Below are 14,810 nucleotides of genomic sequence, written 5' to 3' on the forward strand. Positions count from 1 at the left end.
AGGGCACAGTCCTGGAGATCCCCGGGCCAGTTGGCAAAAAATCACTGGTAGGACTCCCCAAATCTCCTGAGCACTTGGGAAGATCCCTCAAATAAAGGGGCCTGGGAGCATGTGTCTGCTCATCAGTCCTTGACACTGCATGTCCTTAGCACTGCTGAGTGTGACCCTGGAAACTCCCAATCACTGCTGGGGTCCCAAACAATGCAGGCCCGAGTCGCAACATATCTTCATTGAGTTCACTGACCAAGTATTATCTGGAATGGCCCCAGGTCCTCTTGAGTGTTTTAGAGGCCCCCAAAAGGCAAAACAAAACGGGATAAGTCACCTATGAACTAAGTTAAGAAAAATGTCCAAAAAGGAGAAAGATAGAAAGCATTTCTGGGGTTTGTGATTTTTTTTTGGCAGCGAGGGGGGAGGTTTTGGTTTTCGGGTCTCAGGGGTTACTCCTGGCTCAGCACTCAGAAATCGCTCCTGGCAGGCACAGGGGATCACATGGGATGCCGGAAATTGAACCTGGGTCCCTCCCAAATTGACTATATGCAAGACAAATGCCCTACCACAGTGCTATTTCTCTGGCCCTTCTATTTGTTTGTTTTGTTTTGTTTTGTTTTGTTTTTGGAACACATTTGTGCTCAGGGCTTACTCCTAGCAGGGCCAAGGAGACCATATTCGGTGCCAAGTATTGAACTTGAGTTGGCTGTTTAAGGCAAAAGGCTTAGTCACTGTACTATTGCTCCAGCCACAACAGATCAACTATTTAAAAAAAAAAAAAAAAGGCCAGAGTGATAGTACAGCGGGTAGGATTTGTGCCGTCTATGCAACTGACCTGGGTTCAATCCCTGGCGTTCCATATGGTCCCCAAAGTCTGCCAGGAGTGATTTTTGAGTACAGAACCAGGAGTAACGCCTGAGTACCACAGGGTATGGCCCCCAACCAACCCTCCCCACAAAATAAACTAAAACTTTCCTACCTAAAGAGAAAATCTCTAAAGATACCCATGACATTCTTCAAAGAAGTGGATCAAACACTTCTGAAATTCATTTGGAACAACAAACAACCTCGAATAGCTAAAGCACTCCTTGGGAAAAGGAATATGGGAGGCATTACTTTCCCCAATTTTAAGCTGTATTACAAAGCAATAGTTATAAAAACAGCATGGTATTGGAATAAAGACAGACCCTCAGATCAGTGGAATAGGCTTGAGTACTCAGAGAAGGTTCCTCAGACATACAATCACCTAATTTTTTTTTTTTTTTTTTTTTTTTTGGTTTTTGGGCCACACCCGGTAACGCTCAGGGGTTACTCCTGGCTATGCGCTCAGAAGTCGCTCCTGGCTTGGGAGACCATATGGGACGCCTGGGGATCGAACCGCGGTCCGTCCGAGGCTAGCGCAGGCAAGGCAGGCACCTTACCTCAATCACCTAATTTTTGATAAAGAAGCAAGAAATCCTAAATGGAGCAAGGAAAGCCTATTCAACAAGTGGTGTTGGCACAACTGGTTAGCCACTTGCAAAAAAGCGAACTCAGACCCCCAGCTAACACCATGTACAAAGGTAAAATCCAAATGGATTAAAGACCTTGATATCAGATCTGAAACTATAAGGTATATAAAACAACATGTAGGTGAAACACTCCAGGACATTGAGACTAAAGGCATCTTTAAGAAAGAGACAGCACTTTCCAAACAAGTGGAAGCAGAGATAAACAAATGGGACTATATTAAGCTGAGAAGCTTCTGCATCTCAAAGGAAATAGTGCCCAGAATACAAAGGCCACCCACTGAGTGGGAGAAATTATTCACCCAATACTCATCAGATAAAGGACTAATATCCAATATACAAGAAAACCAATATACAAGAAAAAAACAACTAACTCCATCAAAAAATGGGGAGAAGGGGCCCGGAGAGATAGTACAGCGGCGTTTGCCTTGCAAGCAGCCGATCCAAGGACCAAAGGTGGTTGGTTCGAATCCCGGTGTCCCATATGGTCCCCCGTGCCTGCCAGGAGCTATTTCTGAGCAGACAGCCAGGAGTAACCCCTGAGCAACGCCGGGTGTGGCCCAAAAACCAAAAAAAAAAAAAAAAAAATGGGGAGAAGAAATGAACAGACACTTTGAAAAAGAAGAAAGGCAAATGGCCAAAAGGCACATGAAAAGATGCTCAACATCACTAATCGTCAGGGAGATGCAAATCAAAACTACTATGAGGTACCACCTCATGCCACTGAGATTGGCACACATCACAAAAAAGGAAAACAAACAGTGCTGGCGGGGATGTGGAGAGAAAGGAACTCTTTTTCACTGCTGGTGGGAATGCCGTCTAGTACAACCTTTATGGAAAGCGATATGAAGATTCCTTCACAAACTGGAAATTGAGCTTCCATACAATCCAGCTATACTACTCCTAGGAATATACCCTAGGAACACAAAAATACAATACAAAAATCCCTTCCTCACACCTATATTCATTGCAGCGCTATTTACAATAGCCAGACTCTGGAAACAACCAAGATGCCCTTCAACAGAGGAATGGCTAAAGAAACTGTGGTACATATACACAATGGAATACTATGCAGCCGTCAGGAGAGATGAAGTCATGAAATTTTCCTATACATGGATGTATATGGAATCTATTATGCTGAGTGAAGTAAGTCAGAGGGAGAGAGAAAGATGCAGAATGGTTTCACTCATCTATGGGTTTTAAGAAAAATGAGGGGCCGGGAAGGTGGCGCTAGAGGTAAGGTGTCTGCCTTGCAAGTGCTAGCGTAGGACGGACCGCGGTTCAATCCCCTGGCATCCCATATGGTCCCCCCAAGCCAGGGGCAATTTCTGAGCGCATAGCCAGGAGTAACCCCTGAGTGTCAAACGGGTGTGGCCCAAAAACCAAAAAAAAAAAAAAAGACATTTATAACGGTATCTCAGAGATGAGAGATGAGGGCTGGTAGGTGCAGCTCATGACATGAAGCTCATCACATAGAGTGATGAGTGCAGTTGGAGAGATGACTACACTGAAAACTATCATAACAATGTGAATGAATGAGGGAATAGAAAGCCTGTCTCGAGTACAGGTGTGGGGGGTGGGGAGGAGGGAGATCTGGGAAATTGGTGGTGGGAATGTTGCACTGGTGAATGGGGGTGTTCTTTACATGACTGTAATCATACAACTATAATCATATTTGTAGTCACGGTGTTTAAATAAAGATAATTATTTTAAAAAAAAAAGAAAAACAAAAGGGGTCAGAGCGGTGGCGCATCTGTAGGGTGTAAAAAAAAAAAAAAGAGAGAGATGGGCCCGGAGAGATAGCACAGCTGCGTTTGCCTTGCAAGCAGCCGCTCCAGGACCAAAGGTGGTTGGTTCGAATCCCGGTGTCCCATATGGTCCCCCGTGCCTGCCAGGAGCTATTTCTGAGCAGACAGCCAGGAGTAACCCCTAAGCAGTGCCGGGTGTGGCCCAAAAACCAAAAAAAAAAAAAAAAAAAAAAGAGAGAGAGAGAGAAAATCTTCCAGAAGTATTTCCAGAGATGGCAAAGATCAAAGGGCCAGAGACATAAGAAAAGTTGTCTTGCAATTTGCTGCATCATGACGAAACCTGGAGAGTTTCATGGTAAGTGAAATTAGTCAGTGGGGGCTGGAGCCATAGCACAGCAATAGGATGTTTGCCTTGCATGCAGCCAGCCTCGGATAGACACAGGTTCAATTCCCAGCATCCTATATGACCCCCCCCCATGCCAGGAGCGATTTCTGAGTGCAGAGTCAGGAGTAACCCCTCAGCACCACTGGGTGTGGCACCAAAAACCAAAAAAATATGGAAAAGAAGTTAGAGAGGGAGATAACCACACAGAATGATCACTCTCATGTGGGATATAAAGAAACAAAGATGGCATAATGACTGCCCAAAGACAATGGAAGCGAAGAATATAAAAACTGGTGTTCTGGGGGCCGGTGAGGTGGCGCTAGAAGTAAGGTGTCTGCCTTGCAAGCGCTAGCCAAGGAAGGACCACGGTTCGATCCCCAGGTGTCCCATATGGTCCCCCCAAGCCAGGGGCAATTTCTGAGTGCTTAGCTAGGAGTAACCCCTGAGCATCAAATGGGTGTGGCCGAAAAACCAAAAAAAAAAAAAAAAAAAGAAAAGAAAAAAAAAACTGGTGTTCTGTAGGAAACATGTTGCCTGAGGGGCTGGAGTATAGGACAGGAAGGGGGTAACATCTCTGGTGAAGGAAGTGTGTAACCAGGAGGAGGAGGGAATGCTGAAAGGTGGTAAAGTGTTATGTATGAAGCTCTATAAGCACAGTGCTGTAAACCATGGTGCAAAGGTTTACATATTTTTAAAGGTTTACATTTTTAAAAAGCATCTCTGTAGGGGCTGCAGCAATAGCAATAGCAATAGCATAGAGGGTAGGGAGGCCATTTGTCTTGCATGCGGCCAACCCAGGACGAACCTGGGTTCCATCTCCAGCATTCCATATGGCCCTCCGAGCCTGCCAGGAGCGATTTTATTTTATTTATTTATTTATTTATTTATTTTGGTTTTTGGTTTTTGGGTCACACCCGGCAGTGCTCAGGGGTTACTTCTGGTTCTATGCTCAGAAATCGCTCCTGGCAGGCTCAGGGGACCACATGGGATGCCAAATTCAAACCACCGTCCTTCTGCATGCAAGGCAAATGCCTTGTCTTCATACTATCTCTCCAGCCCTACCAGGAGCAATTTCTGAGCTTAAATCCAGGGCGTGGCCCCAAACCCAAACCCTCCCTCCCAAAGGCATCTCTATAAAAGCAGACTGGTGAGAGGAAAGCAAATAGAAGTCATTAATGGAAGAAAGTGAACATTGGTGAATGGATTGGTGTTGAAACATTATATGGCCAAGCCCAAGAGAAAAAAAAGAAAAGATAGCACAGGCTTTTCAGGTGGGAGCTGTAGGTTCCATCCCCTGAACTCCATGGTTTCTACTGGGAATTGTCCAGGGAAGTAGAATGACTTGACCCAAGCAGGCACTTGAGGGGGCCAAAGAGATATTACACAGCTGTTTGCCTTGCACACATCAACCCAATCCAGTTTCAATCACGACATCCCGTATAGTCCCCTAACACCACCAAGAGTAATTCCTGGCAGCAAAGCCAGGAATAACCCTGAGCCTTGCCAGGTGTGGCCCCAAAACAAAATCAAAAAAGCACACAGGGTAGAGCTGCAGTGACCAAGCTAAATGCAGTGCTGACTGCACCTTTTCCAAAATGCAGGACTTTGGGGTTGGATTGATAGCACAGCTGTAGGGCATTTGCCTTGCATGTGGCCAACACAGGACAGACCCTGGTTCGATTCCCTGGAGCCTGCCAGGAACGATTTCTGAGTGCAGAACCAAGAGTAACCACTGAGCACCACCCACTGTGACCCAAAAAAGTGCGGGACATTAATCTTTCTTTCTTTGGGGAGGGGGTTGGGTCACACCCAGTAATGCTCAGGGGCTACTCCTGGCTATTCCTGCCACAAAATAGAACTGCGATCCGTCCTAGGTCAGCTGCATACAAAGCAAACATGTCCTACCGATGCACCACCGCTCTGGCTCCAAAGTTGATCTTTCTTTTTGTTTTTTTTTTTTTTCATTTTTGTTTTTGCTTTTGGGTCACACCCGGCAGTGCTTAGGGGTTAATTCTGGCTCCACACTCAGAAATCGCTCCTGGCAGGCTTGGGGGACTGACCATATGGATGCCGGGATTCAAACCACCGATCTTCTGCAGGCAAGGCAAATGCCTTACCTCCATGCTATCTCTCTGGCCCCATGATGTTGACCTTTCTATTGTTAACATCTGATCCCAGGCTCAAACATCCAGCTGGAATGAAGAACTTGCCTTCTCTGGAGCTATTGGAATCATCAGAGATAGCAACACACATGGATTCTGACATATTGTCATGGTGATGATCCTCAGCCATGGAATTAGAAGAAAAAAAAAACAGGAGGCTGGAGAGATAACACAGTGGATAGGGCATTTGCCTTGCACAAGCTCGACCCAGATATTATCACCTGCAGAAAAAGAAGCAGAAGATAAGAATAATAACGGAAAAGACAAATAAAGAGACACCTGCGGGGCCGGAGAGACAACACAGTGGTAAGGCATTTGGCTTGCAATCAGCCAATTCAGGACAGATGGTGGTTCAATTCCCAGCACCCCATATTGTCCCCTGAGCCCACCAGGAGCTATTTCTGAATGTAGAGCCAGGAGTAACCTCTGAGCGCCACTGTGTGATCCAAAAACAAACAAACAAAAAAGAGACACCTGAACAAGGTTTATTGGAATGTGTGAGGCCTCTGGATGTGGCCTGGAAAACAAAGGAGGAGGAGGGAGGAGACGGTTATGATGATGATGATGACAATAATAGTAATACTAATACTACTAATAAAGGAAAAGCTTGAAATGAAGAGACACCTGAACAAGGAGTTGAAGTGTGTGAGGCTCCCAGGAGAAGAGCTGGATGTATGGGAGGAGGTCAGAGGTAGTCAAGGGAGAGGTGGAGAGGAAGATGTTACTGAGACGGACTCTCTGCGGGAACTACAGAACTAGAATGATCTTTTTCACAGGTGTCCAAAACAGCTGCTTGCTGACTGAGAGGGAGTGCACTGAGCTACGGGGATCGAGCCTCACATTCTACCACTGAGCCACATCACTCGGCCTTAGACTCTGACATGAAGTTTCTCAGTCATTGGAGTCAAAGTAGTTGCTCTGCACTTAGGAATCCCTCCTGGCAGGCTCTGGGGACCACTTGGGGTGCCTGGGATTGGGATGGCCATATGCAAGTTGCAAGACCTCCGCTCTGTGCTATCCCTCTGGCTCCCAGTATGTTCTTTTTTGTTTTGGTTTTGGTTTTTGGTTTTTGGTTTTTGGGTTATACCCGGGCAGCACTCAGGGTTACACCTGGCTCTTTGCTCAGAAATCACTCCTGGCAGCCTCTGGGGACTATACGGGATGCTGGGATTTGAACCACTGTCCTGCATGCAAGGCAAATGCCCTATCTCCATGCTCTCTCTCCACAGTATGTTCTTTTATGTGGAAGTGAGTGGACAATCACATCTAGGCATGTCCATCCTTTGACTTAACTGAGAAAAAGTTCCAAAGTTCAACTTCAAATCTAAAGTTTCAAGTAACTGAAAATATTTGTAAGACTAACAACACTTTTTGTTTGTTTGTTTTTGGGCCACACCCAGTGGTGCTCAGGTGGTCATGAGGAAGATGTTACTGAAGCTGATTCTCTGCAGGAACTTTGGAACTAGAATGATCTTTCACAGGCGTCCAAAACCCAGTGGTGCTCCTGGCTCTGCACTCAGAAATCACATCTGGCAGGCTTGGGGGACCATATGGGATGCTGAGAATTGAACCGGGGTCCATCCTGTGTTGGCCGTGTGCAAAGCTAATGCTTTTTTTTTTTTTTTTTTTTTTTTGGTTTTTGGGCCACACCCTGTGACGCTCAGGGGTTACACCTGGCTATGCGCTCAGAAGTTGCTCCTGGCTTGGGGGACCATATGGGACGCCAGGGGATCGAACGAACCGCGGTCCGTCCTAGGCTAGCGCAGGCAAGGCAGGCACCTTACCTCCAGCGCCACCGCCCGGCCCCCAAAGCTAATGCTTTACCTCTGTGCTATCACTCCAGTCCACTCTGGCCCTTGTGCTTTGATTTTTGTTGTTTGTTTGTTTGTTTGTTTGTTTTAACAATACCTGGCAGTGTACAGAACTTACTCCTGGCTCTGGGCTCAGAGCTTACTTCTGGCAGAGCTCAGAGAACCTGGGGGGCTGGGGATTAAATCTGAGTTGGCAGTACTCTTTTTTTGTTCCCTTGTTTTTGTTTTGGGGCCACACCTGCCAGGGCTCACGAGTTCCTCTTGGCTCTGTGCTCAGGAATCGCTCCTGGCAAGCTCAAGAGACAATATGGGATGCTGGGGATTGAACCCAGGTCTGTCCAGGATAGGCTATATGCAAGGCAAACGCCCTACCACTGTGCTATCTCTGGTCCCTGAGTGCTTTACTCTTTTTTTTTAATTTATTTATTTAATTATTGATTGGGTTTTAGGCCACACCCGGCAGTGTTCAGGGGTTACTCCTGGCTCTGCACTCAGAAATCTCCCCTAGCAGGCTAGGGGACCATATGGGATTCCGGGAATCGACCCAGGGATCCTGTATTGGCTGAATGCAAGCCAAATGCCTTCCAATTGTGCTATCTCTCCAGCCCCAAGTGCTTTACTTTTATACCTCTCTTTGCTCTCTTCTCTGTCTTTTTTTCCTCTCAATCTTACTCTTTCTCTCTTGTCCTTTTCTTTTTTTGTGGTTTTTGGGTCACACCCGGCAGTGCTCAGGGGTTATTCCTGGCTCCAGGCTCAGAAATTGCTCCTGGCAGGCACGGGGGACCATATAGGATGCCAGATTCAAACCGATGACCTCCTGCATGAAAGGCAAACACCTTACCTCTATGCTATCTCTCCGGCCCCCCTTTTCTTTTCCTTCCTTCCTTCCTTCCTTCCTTCCTTCCTTCCTTCCTTCCTTCCTTCCTTCCTTCCTTCCTTCCTTCCTTCCTTCCTTCCTTCCTTCCTTCCTTCTTTTTTTTTTTTTGGCTTTTGGGCCACACCTGGCAGTGCTCAGGGTTTACTCCTGGCATCAGAAATTGCTCCTGGGGGGGGGGGCAGTGAGGTGGCGCTAGAGGTAAGGTGTCTGCCTTGCAAGTGCTAGCCAAAGAAGGACCAAGGTTCGATCTCCCAGCGTCTCATTGGTCCCCCAAGCCAGGGGCAATTTCTGAGCTCTTAGCCAGGAGTAAACCCTGAGCATCAAACAGGTGTGACCTGCGCCCCCCTCCCAAAAAAAGAAAAAAAATTGCTCCTGGCAGGCACGGGAAACCATATGGAATGCCAGGAATTGAACCTGAGTCTGTCCCAGTTGGCCACAAGCAAAGCAAATGCCCTACTGCTGTGCTATTGTTCCCGGCCCTCCTCCTTTGCTTTCTTTTGCTTTTTTTTTTTTTTTTTTTTGGTTTTTGGTTTTTGGGCCACACCCGGCGTTGCTCAGGGGTTACTCCTGGCTGTCTGCTCAGAAATAGCTCCTGGCAGGCACGGGGGACCATATGGGACACCGGGATTCGAACCAACCACCTTTGGTCTTGGATCGGCTGTTTGCAAGGCAAACGCTGCTGTGCTATCTCTCCGGGCTCTGCTTTCTTTCTTTCTTCCTTTCTTTCTTTCTTCCTTCCTTCCTTTCTTTCTTCCTTCCTTCCTTCCTTCCTTCCTTCCTTCCTTCCTTCCTTCCTTCCTTCCTTCCTTCCTTCCTTCCTTCCTTTTTTTTTGGGCCACACCCGTTTGACGCTCAGGGGTTACTCCTGGCTATGTGCTCAGAAATCGCCCCTGGCTTGGGGGGGACCATATGGGACGCCGGGGGATCGAACCGCGGTCCTTCCTTGGCTAGCGCTTGCAAGGCAGACACCTTACCTCCAGCGCCACCTACCCGGCCCCTCTTTTCTTTCTTTCTTTCTTTCTATCTTTCTTTCTTTCTTTCTTTCTTTCTTTCTTTCTTTCTTTCTTTCTTTCTTTCTTTCTTTCTTTTCATTCTTTTTCTTTCTTTCTTTCTTTCTTTCTTTCTTTCTTTCTTTCTTTTCTTTGTTTCTTTCTTTCTTTCTTTCTCTTCTCTTTCTTTCTCTTTCTTTCTTTCTTTTCTTTCTTTCTTTCTTTCTTTCTTTCTTCTTTCTTTCTTTCTTTCTTTCTTTCTTTTATTTCTTTCTTTCTTTCTTTCTTTCTTTCTTCTTCTTTTCTCTTTCTTTCTTTCTTTCTTTCTTTCTTTCTTTCTTTCTTTCTTTCTTTCTCTCTCTCTCTCTCTCTCTTTCTCTCTCTCTTCTCTCTCTCTCCTTTCTTTCTTTCTTTCTTTCTTTCTTTCTTTCTTTCTTTCTTTATTTCTTTCTTTCTTTCTTTCTTTCTCTCCCCCTTCCTTCCCTCCCTCCCTCCCTCCCTCCCTTCCTCCCTCCCTCCCTCCTTCATTCCTTCCTTCCTTCCTTCCTTGCTTCCTTCCTTCCTTCCTTCCTTCTTTCATCCTTCCTTCCTCTTTCCTTCCATCCATCCATTTTTGGGCCACTGCCTGGCAGTGCTCAGGGATTACTCCTGGCTATCTGCTCAGAGATAGCTCCTGGAAGGCACGGGGACCATATGAGACACCAGGATTCGAACAAACCACCTTAGGTCCTGGATCGGCTGCTTGCAAGGCAAACGCTGCTGTGCTATCTCTCCAGCCTCTCTCTCTCTCTCTCTCTCTCTCTCTCTCTCTCTCTCTCTCTCTCATCCTTTCTCTCCTTTTTCTCTTTCCTTTTTTTGGGGGGGATTTTGGACCACACCCAGTGACTGACTCTCAGGATTACTTATGGTTATGCACTCAGAAATTGCTCCTGGTTCAGGGGACCATATGGGATGCCAGGGATTGAACCCAAGTTCATCCTGGGCCAGCCATGTGCAAGGCAAATGCCCTACCTCTGTGCTATCGCTCTGGCCCTGTATCTCCCTGAAGTTTTCATTCTATTTATTTATTAAAGTAATGATGGTTTTGGGCCTTAGGGATAGTACAGCAGGTAGGATGCGTTCCTTGCACATGGCTAACCCAGGTTCAATCTCCAGAATTACCCAAGCACCACCAGGAGTGGTACCTGAACACAGAGCCAGGAATAAACCCTGAACATTGCTGGGTATGGTCATAAAGAACAAAAAGGCAAAAACAAACCAAAAAATGGGGCCAGAGCAGTGGCGTAAGGCATTAAGGCATCTGCCTTGCTCGTGCTAGCCTAGGACAGATGGCAGTTCAATTCCCTGGTGTCCCATATAGTCCCCCAAGCCAGGAGCAATTTCTGAGTGCATAGCCAAGAGTAAACCCTGAGCGTCACTGGGTGTGGCCCAAAAATAAAAAAAAATTAAAATAAAAGATCAACAATAGTAGAAAGTATCCCTTATTTAAGAGCATTTAGGAACTACAAGGAACTACAAGGGTTTCAGCCTCTGACACTCACCTACCAAGGAATCCTTGGCACAGGAGGCAGAGGCAGTGAAGGCAAACCTGGCCAGGAGATGATTCGTCTCCTGGGGCAATGGTCTCTGGGCGTGCCTGAGAATGCACTGAAGGAAGGAGACTTTCTCAGAGGCAGCAACAGCAGAACAAGAGCAGCTCTGTGGGGTACCTTGCCTGCTTCCCGGGGTGCGGACCCTACACCATAGAGGTGAGACAGCTTCAAATTTGGCTTCCGACACCATGTCCAGCAACTCAACATTTCAGAAGCCATCCAAAAGGCAAGGGGTATTGACCCAAACCCAAAGAATTGCAGTTTGGGTTAGAAACCCAGAAGGCGGGGCCGGAGAGATAGCATGGAGGTAAAGTGTTTGCCTTTCATGCAGAAGGTCATCGGTTCGAATCCTGGCTCCCATATGATCCCCCCCCCCGCCCCCCCCCCTCTGTGCCTGCCAGGAGCAATTTCTGAACATGGAGCCAGGAGTAACCCCTGAGCACTGCCGGGTGTGACCAAAAAACCACACACACCAAAAAAGAAACCCAGAAGGCACCCATGGGAGAATGGAGGCGGGGAGGATGTGTGTGAATTGAGAGGAAGAAGACTAAGGATGAAGTAGTGGGTGAGGTAATGATGAAGATGCCAGCAGGCAAAAATGGCCAAATGGAGGAATCACAAAAGGACAAGACGCAAAGGAGAAGCAGGGAAAGGTCTTCAAACAGGATTTTCTAGTTTTTATTGGCCTTGCAGAATGTTCAGTTGTTCTGGCACAGTGGACACTAGGCCGTTTTTCTGCCCTGGCTTGTTTTTGACCCTTTTATTTTATTTTAATTATTCTATTTTAATTTAAGGGTTTTTTGTTTTTTTTTGGATTTTGGGGTCACACCTGGTGGTGCTCAGGGGTTACTCCTAGCTCTGCACTCAGAAATCACTCTGGCAGGCTCAGGAGACCAATGGGATGCCAGGAATCAAACCTGGGGCTGTCAAGGTTGGGCGCATGCAAGGCAAATACCCTACCACCGTGCTATTTTGGTTTTTTTTTTTTTTTTTTTGGTTTTTGGGCCACACCCTGTGACGCTCAGGAGTTACTCCTGGCTATGCGCTCAGAAGTTGCTCCTGGCTTCTTGGGGGACCATATGGGACGCCGGGGGATCGAACCGCGGTCCGTCCTAGGCTAGCGCAGGCAAGGCAGGCACCTTACCTCCAGCGCCACCGCCCGGCCCCCCCCCCTTTTTTTTTTTTTTTTTCACCGTGCTATTTTGATTAAATTTTTTGGTGGGACCATATCCAGCAATACTTGGGGGTCATTCCTGGGTTTGTGCTCAGAAATCACTTCTGGCAGGTTTGGGGGACCAGATGGAAATTGAACCCATGTTGGCTGTGTGCAAGGCAAATGCCCTACCCACTGTGCTATTGCTCCAGCCCCACAAAAGAGTTTTTTTGGGTTTTACTCTTTTTTTTTTTTTTTTTTTTTTGGTTTTTGGGCCACACCCGGCAGTGCTCAGGGGTCACTCCTGGCTGTCTGCTCAGAAATAGCTCTTGGCAGGCACGGGGGACCATATGGGACACCGGGATTCGAACCAACCACCTTTAGTCCTGGATCGGCTGCTTGCAAGGCAAACACTGCTGTGCTACCTCTCCGGGCCCTAAACTTACTCTTTTTTTTTTTTTTTTGGGTGTTTTTTTTTTTTTTTTTTTTTTTTTTTTTAAATTTTTTTTTTTTGGGTTTTGGGTCACACCCGGCAGCACTCAGGGGTTACTCTTGGCTCTCTGCTCAGAAATCACTCCTGGCAGGTACAGGGGACCATATGGGATGCCGGTATTTGAACCATCATTGATTCTGAGTCGGCTGCTTGCAAGGCAATCGCTTTACCACTGCACTATCTCTCTGCTCCCCCCACAAAAGTTTTTTTATTCAAATATTTATTTAGGGGGCCAGAGCGATGGCGCAGGCAGTAGGGTGTTTGCCTTGCGCATGCTATGACGGACCGCGGTTCAATCCCATGGTGTCCCATATGGTCCCCCAAATCAGGGGGACCTTTCTGTTTTGTTTTGTTTTGTTTTGTTTTGGGGGGTCACACCTGGCAGCGCTCAGGGGTTACTTCTGGCTCTACACTCAGAAATCACTCCTAGCAGGCTCGGGGGACCATACGGGTCTCCATATGCATATCTTGCTTCTGCATGCAAGGCAAACGTCCCACCTCCATACCATCTCTTCGCCCCTCCAGGGAAGATTTCTGAGCGCATAGACAGGAGTAACCCCTCAAAGTCACTGGGTGTGGCCCAAACCCCTCTCAAATAAATTTACTTTGGGCTGTAGAGTTAGTACAGCAGCAGGGAGCTTGTGGCATCCCATATGGTCTCCCCAGTTCTCCATGAGTGATTCCCATGTACAAGTGAGGAATAACCCCTGAGAATCCTTGGATATGACCCAAAACAAACCAAAAACAAATTAATAAATAAATAATTTAGGGGCCGGAGAGATAGCATGGAGGTAGGGCGTTTGCCTTGCTTTCAGAAGGACGGTGGTTCGAATACTGCCATCCCATGTGGTCCCCTGAGCCTGCCAGTGTAGTGATTTCTGAGCATAGAGTCAGGAGTAACCCCTGAGTGCTGCTGCGTATGACCCAAAAACCAAAAAAAAAAAAAATTTTTTTTTTTTTTTTTACTTAGGGAGGCTTGTAACTAATTGGCAGCCAGCAATTTTGCCAGTTGAGGTAAAATTGCTGGTTGACCATTTGATTTTATTCATTGATGAATCCATTAATTGACGCCAGCCTTGGCCTTTTGTTTTGTTTTGTTTGGGGACCACACTCCATATCTAGAAGTGCTCAGAGTTGACTTCTGGTGGTGCTCAGGTGAACTCTGTGGTACTGAGGATCAAACCCACATACAAGGGAAGCATGCACCTTCCCAGCTATGCTATGTCATAGCTAAAATCTCTTACCCTATTTGTTTCCGTGTTGCTGTTTCAGTGATCAAGGGCTGAGATATGTTTATTTATTTTAATTAATTAATTAATTTTTGGGTTTTGGGTCACACCCAGCAGCGCTCAGGGGTTACTCCTGGCTCTACACTCAGAAATCACTCCTGGCAGGCTCGGGGGACCATATAGGATGACAGGATTCAAACCATTGAACTTCTGCATGCAAGGCAAACGCCTTACTTCCATGCTATCTCTCCGGCCCCAATTTATTTTATTTTATTTTATTTTATTTTTGGTCACATCTGGTGGCGCTGAGGGGTTACTCTTGACTCTGCACTCAGAAATTACTCTTGCCAGGCATGGGGGTTCATCTGGGATGCCAGGATTTGAACCACCGTCCGTCCAGGATTGGCTGCATGCAAGGCAAATGCCCTACCACTGTGCTATCTCTCTGGCTCCTGAGAGCTGTCTAGAGGGCTAAGCTTCCTCTACAAGAGCCCAGGGTTTGCTTCCCAGACAAACCTGGCATCCTGAGCAGTGCCAAAAGTGCCAAAAGTGCCTGAGCCCAGAGCTGGGAGTGGCCCTCATCACTTAACCCTTTTCCATTGCACTGGCACGTGTGGATTTCAGAATAGCTGAAGATGGGTCACATACTTGGTTGTGGTGCTTGCTGGGCGATCACACACACTGGGTACCTTGAAATCAAACATTTAGTTGTGGTGCCAGGGGCTCCAAGGGCAGTACCTCAGGGGTTGCTCCTAGGACTAGGTGAGTCTGGGAGTGAGTTTGTGGTACTTAGTTATTGCACTTTACTGGCTCCTTGGCAGGAATTAAATGATTTGGTGTGGTACTCAGGATTTACTTTTGGCTCTCAGTTT

This window comes from Suncus etruscus, chromosome 10, assembly GCF_024139225.1.
Source record: "Suncus etruscus isolate mSunEtr1 chromosome 10, mSunEtr1.pri.cur, whole genome shotgun sequence".
NCBI classification, from domain to species: Eukaryota; Metazoa; Chordata; class Mammalia; order Eulipotyphla; family Soricidae; genus Suncus; species Suncus etruscus.